Raw genomic sequence first — 7,733 nt, 5'->3', positions numbered from 1 at the left:
CTCTATAGCCACTACTCTTTCTTTCTCTAAAATTCTCCAATGGAGTTTTTCTCTGTGTAGAGAGAGGATTACTATCACCTGTCTCTTTCACGCACAAATTCTTCTCTTTTTTTCTTCTTCTCTCTCCTTCTTTTATTAGGTAGATCTGTCCCACCTTAGCACACCTTTTTATTCCACTTTTCAGGTTGGATTTTCTAGTACACACACAACTGGCTAAGAATGGCGTGGATAAAGTACTGAGTCAACTTCTCAAAATTATCATGGAAAATCTGTTGGCAATCAATTTCACCATTTGCTATGGTAATATTTCACTTCATTTATTTTCCCTCTTCATCTTCTTGCTCTTCATACAAGTGTTCATACAAAATCACATCTTTCCTCCCCAAGTGATACAAGTATCAAATAATGACCATTATATCACAATCCAAGCTTTGTTATGCAATGTTCTAAAAATATCCTAAAAATGAAAATGTATTCACTTAATTACAACCAATTAATTTTATTTACAAACCTTAAATATAACTTTTTTCAAAAGTTATCACCAATCCCTGACAAACCTTGTAAATAACGAAAAAGAACTTGCTTGGATCACCCCTTGGAACCAAACTGCTCACACTGACACATAACTGCCCTGCAAGGGTTTTAAAAAAGGAGTGGGCGAGCTTAACCAGCTCAGAGAATACTCAGAATAACCGTACTGTACACACAATATCAAAGGTTACACAAAAGCATACTACAACACATTCACAACCATATTCTAATCAAGTCAAAATATCATATTCATGTTTCATTAAATCATAAAACTAACATATATTCCTACATGCAAATACACTCAACTCGCTTATATATAATTCATTTAAGGATAATTCATCAAGACTAAACAACATATACATGCTTTAATAACCCACAAGTCTATTTGATATATTCACATGTATTCATAAGTTAAATGGAATTTATCCAAACCACAATTACATACACAATTTACTATAAGAACATACTAACATTTTCATGAAACTCAAAATCGACTCATTTAGCATATTACTCACATGTTTTTGCATCCATCTCACATTGTATTATTACAACATATAATATCACTTTTAAATGATAATTTTCATAGCAACCACAAACTCATTTAGGCATACATCACATTATACATATATACATTTTAAGATAATTTGCATAGAAACCACATATCATATAGCCACATAACCATAATTTAAGATAATTTGGCACTTGAGGTATGAAACATAAAATTGAGCTCTATTATTACTCATCGGATACACGGATCTCCAACACACCAAATAAACTCATAGAGTCAAACATGTCCCATAAGTAGAAGCATTCATGTTAATGAAGAGTATCCTTTTGACCCAGAGATTAAGAGAACTTTGCAAAGAAGGAGAAAAAAAGTACGTAATCTAGCTAGGGAAGGGAATGATCCTAGTTTGATTGATCCATTAAATCCAAATGGTCGGGATGTTAATCTTTCTATTCATCGTGCGATAGATGACCGAGGCAAGCCAATCTGAGAGCATGTTGTTCCAATTTTAGATGACCTAAATCCAGGGATAGTAACACAACACATAGAAGATCAGCATTTCGAATTGAAATTAGTAATGTTTTAGATGCTGCAAATTGTTGGACAGTTCAATAGGTCACCAACTAAAAATTTGAGACAACATTTGAGACTTTTTCTAGATGTATGTGACTCGTTTAGACTATAGGGTGTTCTTAAAAATGCCTTGTGCCTTAAATTATTCCCATACTCCTTGATAGATCGTGCAAGAGCGTGGCTTAATGCCTTACCGTCGAGAAGCTCGTGAGAGCATACCGATTTACAACTCATGAGAGCATACAAATTTAATGCTCGAGTGAGCATACCAATTCACAGCTTGTATGAGCATGCATGTATAGGATTTGACGGATTACAGTTACATGTTTAGCACACTATGTGTGAGCTATCATGGGTATCCAACATTATTCTAAATGGTTCAACGGGCAATGTTCTGATACGAAATGTTAAGAGTTTGATATGAACTATACAGGGATTTATGTAAACTACATAGAAATAATGATACAAGGTATATTGAGAAATCAAATGGATGATACATGTATGGAAACTTAATTAATGGTTGTGCTCATCCATGTATATTGATTTATATATATGTTTACATGACTAACATGTTTGATTTATATGCTTAGGCAATTGGCTAAATTGTGTTGGATTATGCCATGTTTATAATACTTATTATGTGATTAAATGGTAAGTTATGTTTTAAATTATACAAACTTACTAAGCTTAAATGCTTACTCGGTGTTATTTTTTGTCTTATAGTGTATGGGAAGCTTGCTCGCGTTGGAAAACACATACACTTGAAAACGTATTAACCCAAGTCGTAAAATTTCACCCATATTAAAACTTTTCATATGTCATCATAAATTCCCTAATATGGGCTTTCGAGACCCAATACATACTTTGAAAATGGTTTGGGACCAAGCCGAGAACTTTTGAAAACTTCGAAAAATTTCTTGAAAAACAAAGGCCCACACCCTGAGCACCTAGCCATGTGGCCAAGCGTGTGGATGAAAGTTAGGCTATCTACCAAGCCTCTTTCCATCCAAACATTTACACACTTATACCGATTTTATCAACACACAACATGGCATTTTCATAAACATACAACGTAACCAATAATAGCCAACACCAATGGCCTTATACAAAATGAACTATCAAATATTATAGGCCAACATTTTAGGCCAACTCATAATAACATATACACACATAATCAAATCCCTATACATACCATAGACTTAAAATACTTGAAAATCTTTTTAAAAAAACCAATAGCTTTATAGTGTGATCGAGTCTCCGGTGACCTACAACTCGAGCTAGCATCTGAGACACTATAGGAAAAAGGAAAGGAAGGGAGTAAGCATTATAGCTTAGTTAGTAAGTATGCAAATAATAAGTAAATTATTAAAATGCTTTTATAAATCTTCACAATATGTCCTCAAAATATTATAATCATAATTGCACACAGTTCCACTTTTTACTCTTGTTCATCTCAAGTTGTCTACCCGAGTCACAGTTACTAAATTATTTATATCTAGAGCTACGGAACTCAAAATTTGGAACCACTAATTTTCCCTGAAACTATACTCAGATATATTTTTACCATAAAATTTTCAGAATTTTTGGTTTATCCAATAAGTACAGTTTATTCTTTAAAGTTTCCCCTGTTTCACTGTTCGACAGTTCCAACCCCTCTTCGCTAAAAATTAATTATCTAGTTGTACAGAATTTGAATGATATTTTCATTTTTTTTTTGAAAATAGACTCATTAAGTATTTTAAACATATAAAATTTAACTCATAATTATTTTTTTACAATTTTTAATGATTTTCCCAAGTCAGAACAGGGGATTTCGAAATCATTCTGACCCTGTCCCACTAAAATTCAAATATCTCATAATATAAATTATTTTCTTACTCTGTTTATTTTATGTGAAATTAGACTCAATAATATTTAATTTCATATCTTATCCAGCCTCTAATTCAATTTCCACCATTTTTGGTGATTTTTCAAAATCACACAACTGCTGCTGTCCAAAACTATTTTATTTCTAAATTTCACTCTTTCATGTTTTCTCTATAGTAACTTTCATTATAGCACTTACTCCATATCAATCTTACCAAAATTTGATCATATATCGAGTACATTGCTCATAAGTTTACCAACACATACCTGCACTTATTCATCACATAGTCATATTCGCTTACACTTAGTCATTTCCAGTTCAACACATCAGAATAATAACGGATACTCGGTGGTTCCGCACATAGCACCACCCTTATGATCAAAGCTATCCGGTACACATAGTGGCCTACACTTAGTGCTACACATGTGACCATTACCATTTGGTACACTTACTAGCCTGCACATAGTATTACACACGTGACCAAAACTATCTGGTACACATAGTAGCCTGCACTTAGTACTACACATCTGACCATTACCATCCAGTGCACGTAGTAGCCTGCACATAGTACTACACACGTGACCATAACTATTTTATACTCATAGTAGCCTGCACATAGTACTACACATGAGTTTCTCATGACGTCCTTCGTATCCTTCTCTATTTCGAAAGTTTAACCGGGAAATTTCTCACTTATTCTCACTTGTCAATTTCATCCATTTTTTTCATCAAATAAGCATTCAATATACAACCACATCTCATGTAATATAAAAAAAATATTATAATATAAGTAAAAATGATATATTATTTACATTTCGACCCGAAAACGGCAAACGGACATATTCGACATTTTCTTTGATTTTCTCCCGTTCTAAGTCCGAATCTCATTTTTCTCAATCTATAACAACACATTTAACTCATTTATTCAATATACAACTCCAATTAACCCAAATTCACATTTCGACAAAATTTACATTTTTGCCCCTAAACTTTGTCATAGTTACACTTTTGCCCCTAGGCTCGTAAAATGATTTTTTTCAATTTATTTGCAATTTAGACTTAGCTGAACCACTTTCATAACTATAGCAGTCCACATTTCCCACTTACTCACATGTACACATCTTTACAACTTTTATAAACTAGTCATTTTTAACAATTTGGTCAAAAATCTCTTAGTAAAAGTCGTTTAATACACACTGAACATTCATATACTACCATTAAACATCAAAACTCAAGCATTTCATATATGGGTAAATTTTCAAATCTCAAACCTAGCTCAAAATAATGGTAGAAATAGAGAAATCGTGTTACGGGGATTTCAAAAATGTAAAGAACATTAAAAACGGGGCAAAGGCGGACTTACTCTGAAGCTTGGAGGGTTGAACAAAACCATCGCCATGGCTTCCATACCATATTCAGCCAAGCAAGAAGATGGACAAGGGTTTTTAAGTTTTATTTTGTCATTTAGTTCATTTAATTACCAATTTACCAAAATGCCCTTTTTACTCCTTTTTAAAATTTTACCCTTTCATGTCAATTTTTGTCCATTATGACATAAAATGTTCTAATTACTATATAAGGACCTTTAATTTAACAACCTATTCCAATCAAGTACCTTTATGAACTAGAACGCACATTTTTCATCTATTTCAATTTAGTCTTAAATATTAATTCAGATACCCAAATAAAAAAATTTTGTAACGAAAATTCCACACAGTCGTTCAATCACATACTAAACATTAAAACTTAATTGGAATAAATTTTTCTGGCCTAAATTTGTGGTTTCAAAACTACTGTTCTGATTAGGCCCTAAACTACTATTCAATCACATAATCAAGTGGGGCAGATCTCAAATGCTTTAAATTCTATACCACAAGGAGCTCTGGCAAGTTGAGAATTCAAGATCATAAGTCAAAACAGCATTGTAAGGTAATCACTCTCAGAAGTGGAACTTGGCTGAATGAAATTGTTAAATATGCCACTGTAGAAAAGGACAAATCTGATTTCAACCATGGAAAGATCTCAAAATCATCTGAAAAGCATACTAAAAATAGAAAGGCTACATAGAATACTGTTGCAGCAGAATTAGATCATTTTGCTTATGGAAATGCTACAGTAAAACAATATCAGTCCTATATAGTGTGTGCCTAGGAAGGGAGGTATTACAATGGTTAGTAATTATAACAATGAGCTCATACCAACTTGCACTATCACAATATGGAGAGTGTGCAGGGATCATCGTAATCTCAACAAGACAACTCAAAAGGATCATTTCCCCTTACCTTTTATTGACCAAATGTTGGATAGATTAGTTCGAAAAGCCTTCTACTATTTATTGGAGAGATGCTCAGGGTATAATCAAATTGCTATAGCTCCCAATGACCAAGAGAAGACAAATTTCACCTGTTCATATGGTACTTTTACATTTAGAAAAATGCCATTCGGGTTATGTAATGCCCCGGCAACATTTTAGCACTGTATGATGACAATATTCTCTGACATGGTGGAAAATTTTCTAGAAATCTTTATAGATGATTTCTCTGTCTTTGGGAATAACTTTGAGGGCTGTTCAAAAAATCTAGAATTGGTTCTTCGCTGCTGTGAAGAAACTAGTCTTATCTTGAATTAGATAAAATGCCATTTCATGGCCCGTGAAGGCATTTTTCTGGGGCATAAGTTATCACAGTAAGGGATAGAAGTCGACAAAGCAAAAATTGAGGTAATAGAAAAATTGTCACCTCCTACCAGTGTCAATGGTATTTGAATTTTTTTGGCCATGCAGGTTTTTATAGAAGATTCATTAAGGATTTTTCAAAGATATCTAAACTCTTGTACACGTTCTAGTGTAACAGCCTATTTTTAATGAAATTAGAATAGTAGTTTAGGAACCACAAATTCGACAAGTAAATTAATATATTATTATTATTTTAATGTTTATGGATTGTTAGTAAGATCGTATAAAAATTTTGTTAAGAAATTTTGACATTTGCATGTTTAATTACGTAAAAGGACTAAATCGTAAAAGTGTAAAAGTAGAGTTCTATTAGTAAAGGTGTCAAATGGCTATGAAACTTTAAATTAAGAGGACTTATATAGTAATTAGACCATTTGTGTGGTTAGTGAACATTAATGGCAAGGTTTTGTTGTAAATTTTGATAAGTAATAAGGTTAAAATAGTAAAATGGTAAATAAAAAATAAAAACAAAACTAAAGAAAATATGGTATCATCTTCATATCATCTTCTTAAAAATTAAAAATCACCATGGGAGAAAGCTAGGGTTCGGCCAAGTTAGTTTCCCTTGCATGGTATGTAATTTTGTCCTGTTTTTAATTATTTTTATGTTTTTTGGATCATTGTAGCTTAACCTAGCTAACCCGAGGATTAATTTGAAAAATTGTTATAGATTTAAGGTTTTTCCATGAATGTTATCATGTGATTATTGATGTTTAATGGAAGATTATGAGTTCTTGTTGTTAAAGAAACAAGTTTTGTAAAGTGATTTTTGATAAAAATGTCATTTAGGGACTTATGTGTAAAAAGGTAAAATTCATGGTAAATTTTTAAAATGTTTATTTTTATGGTTTAATATAGGTCCCTAGAGAAACCGACTAGCTTGAGAAAAGGTTCAAATTTCTTAGATTTCAATTTATGAGTTTAAGGACTAAATTATGAAAAGTTAAAAAGTTAGGGGCAAAATTATAATTTTACATAAATATGAAATATGGACTTAATTGAATAATAGAAGTATTAAATGGATTGAATTTGTCTATTTAGATCAAGATAGACCTCGTACAGATTTAGGTCGGGGACAAGCTAAAGCCTCAAATTAATCGACTTCGTTTTTATGCTCTAATCATCGAGGTAAGTTCGTATGTACAGATTATTATGTTTATGTTGTTTAACTATATGTTAATATCTATTTAAAATGCTTTTGAACAATGTATATCCAAAATCATGCTATGACGGTTAATGAGTCTCGGTTGAACCATAGGAATTCATAGGATACAAATGACATATTATTAGGGATTTCATGTTTTGGGTGCTGGTCTTGAATGTCCTACCAATGGCTGAGGTCCTACATTTGTTGCGGATACTCCACAGCTCATGTGAGCAACATTCTGTAGCTTACATTTTGACCCACAATTCGTGTGAGCAATGATGTAAAGGAAAGGTTACGGTTATATGTTTAAGCACACTTCGTGTGAGCTTTCCCGAGTATCCGGTGCTATTCTAAGTGGTTCAATAGGCATAAA

Source organism: Gossypium raimondii, chromosome 2 (genome assembly GCF_025698545.1).
Source record: "Gossypium raimondii isolate GPD5lz chromosome 2, ASM2569854v1, whole genome shotgun sequence".
In the NCBI taxonomy this organism is placed as follows: Eukaryota; Viridiplantae; Streptophyta; class Magnoliopsida; order Malvales; family Malvaceae; genus Gossypium; species Gossypium raimondii.
Note: the sequence above shows the minus strand (reverse complement) of the source record.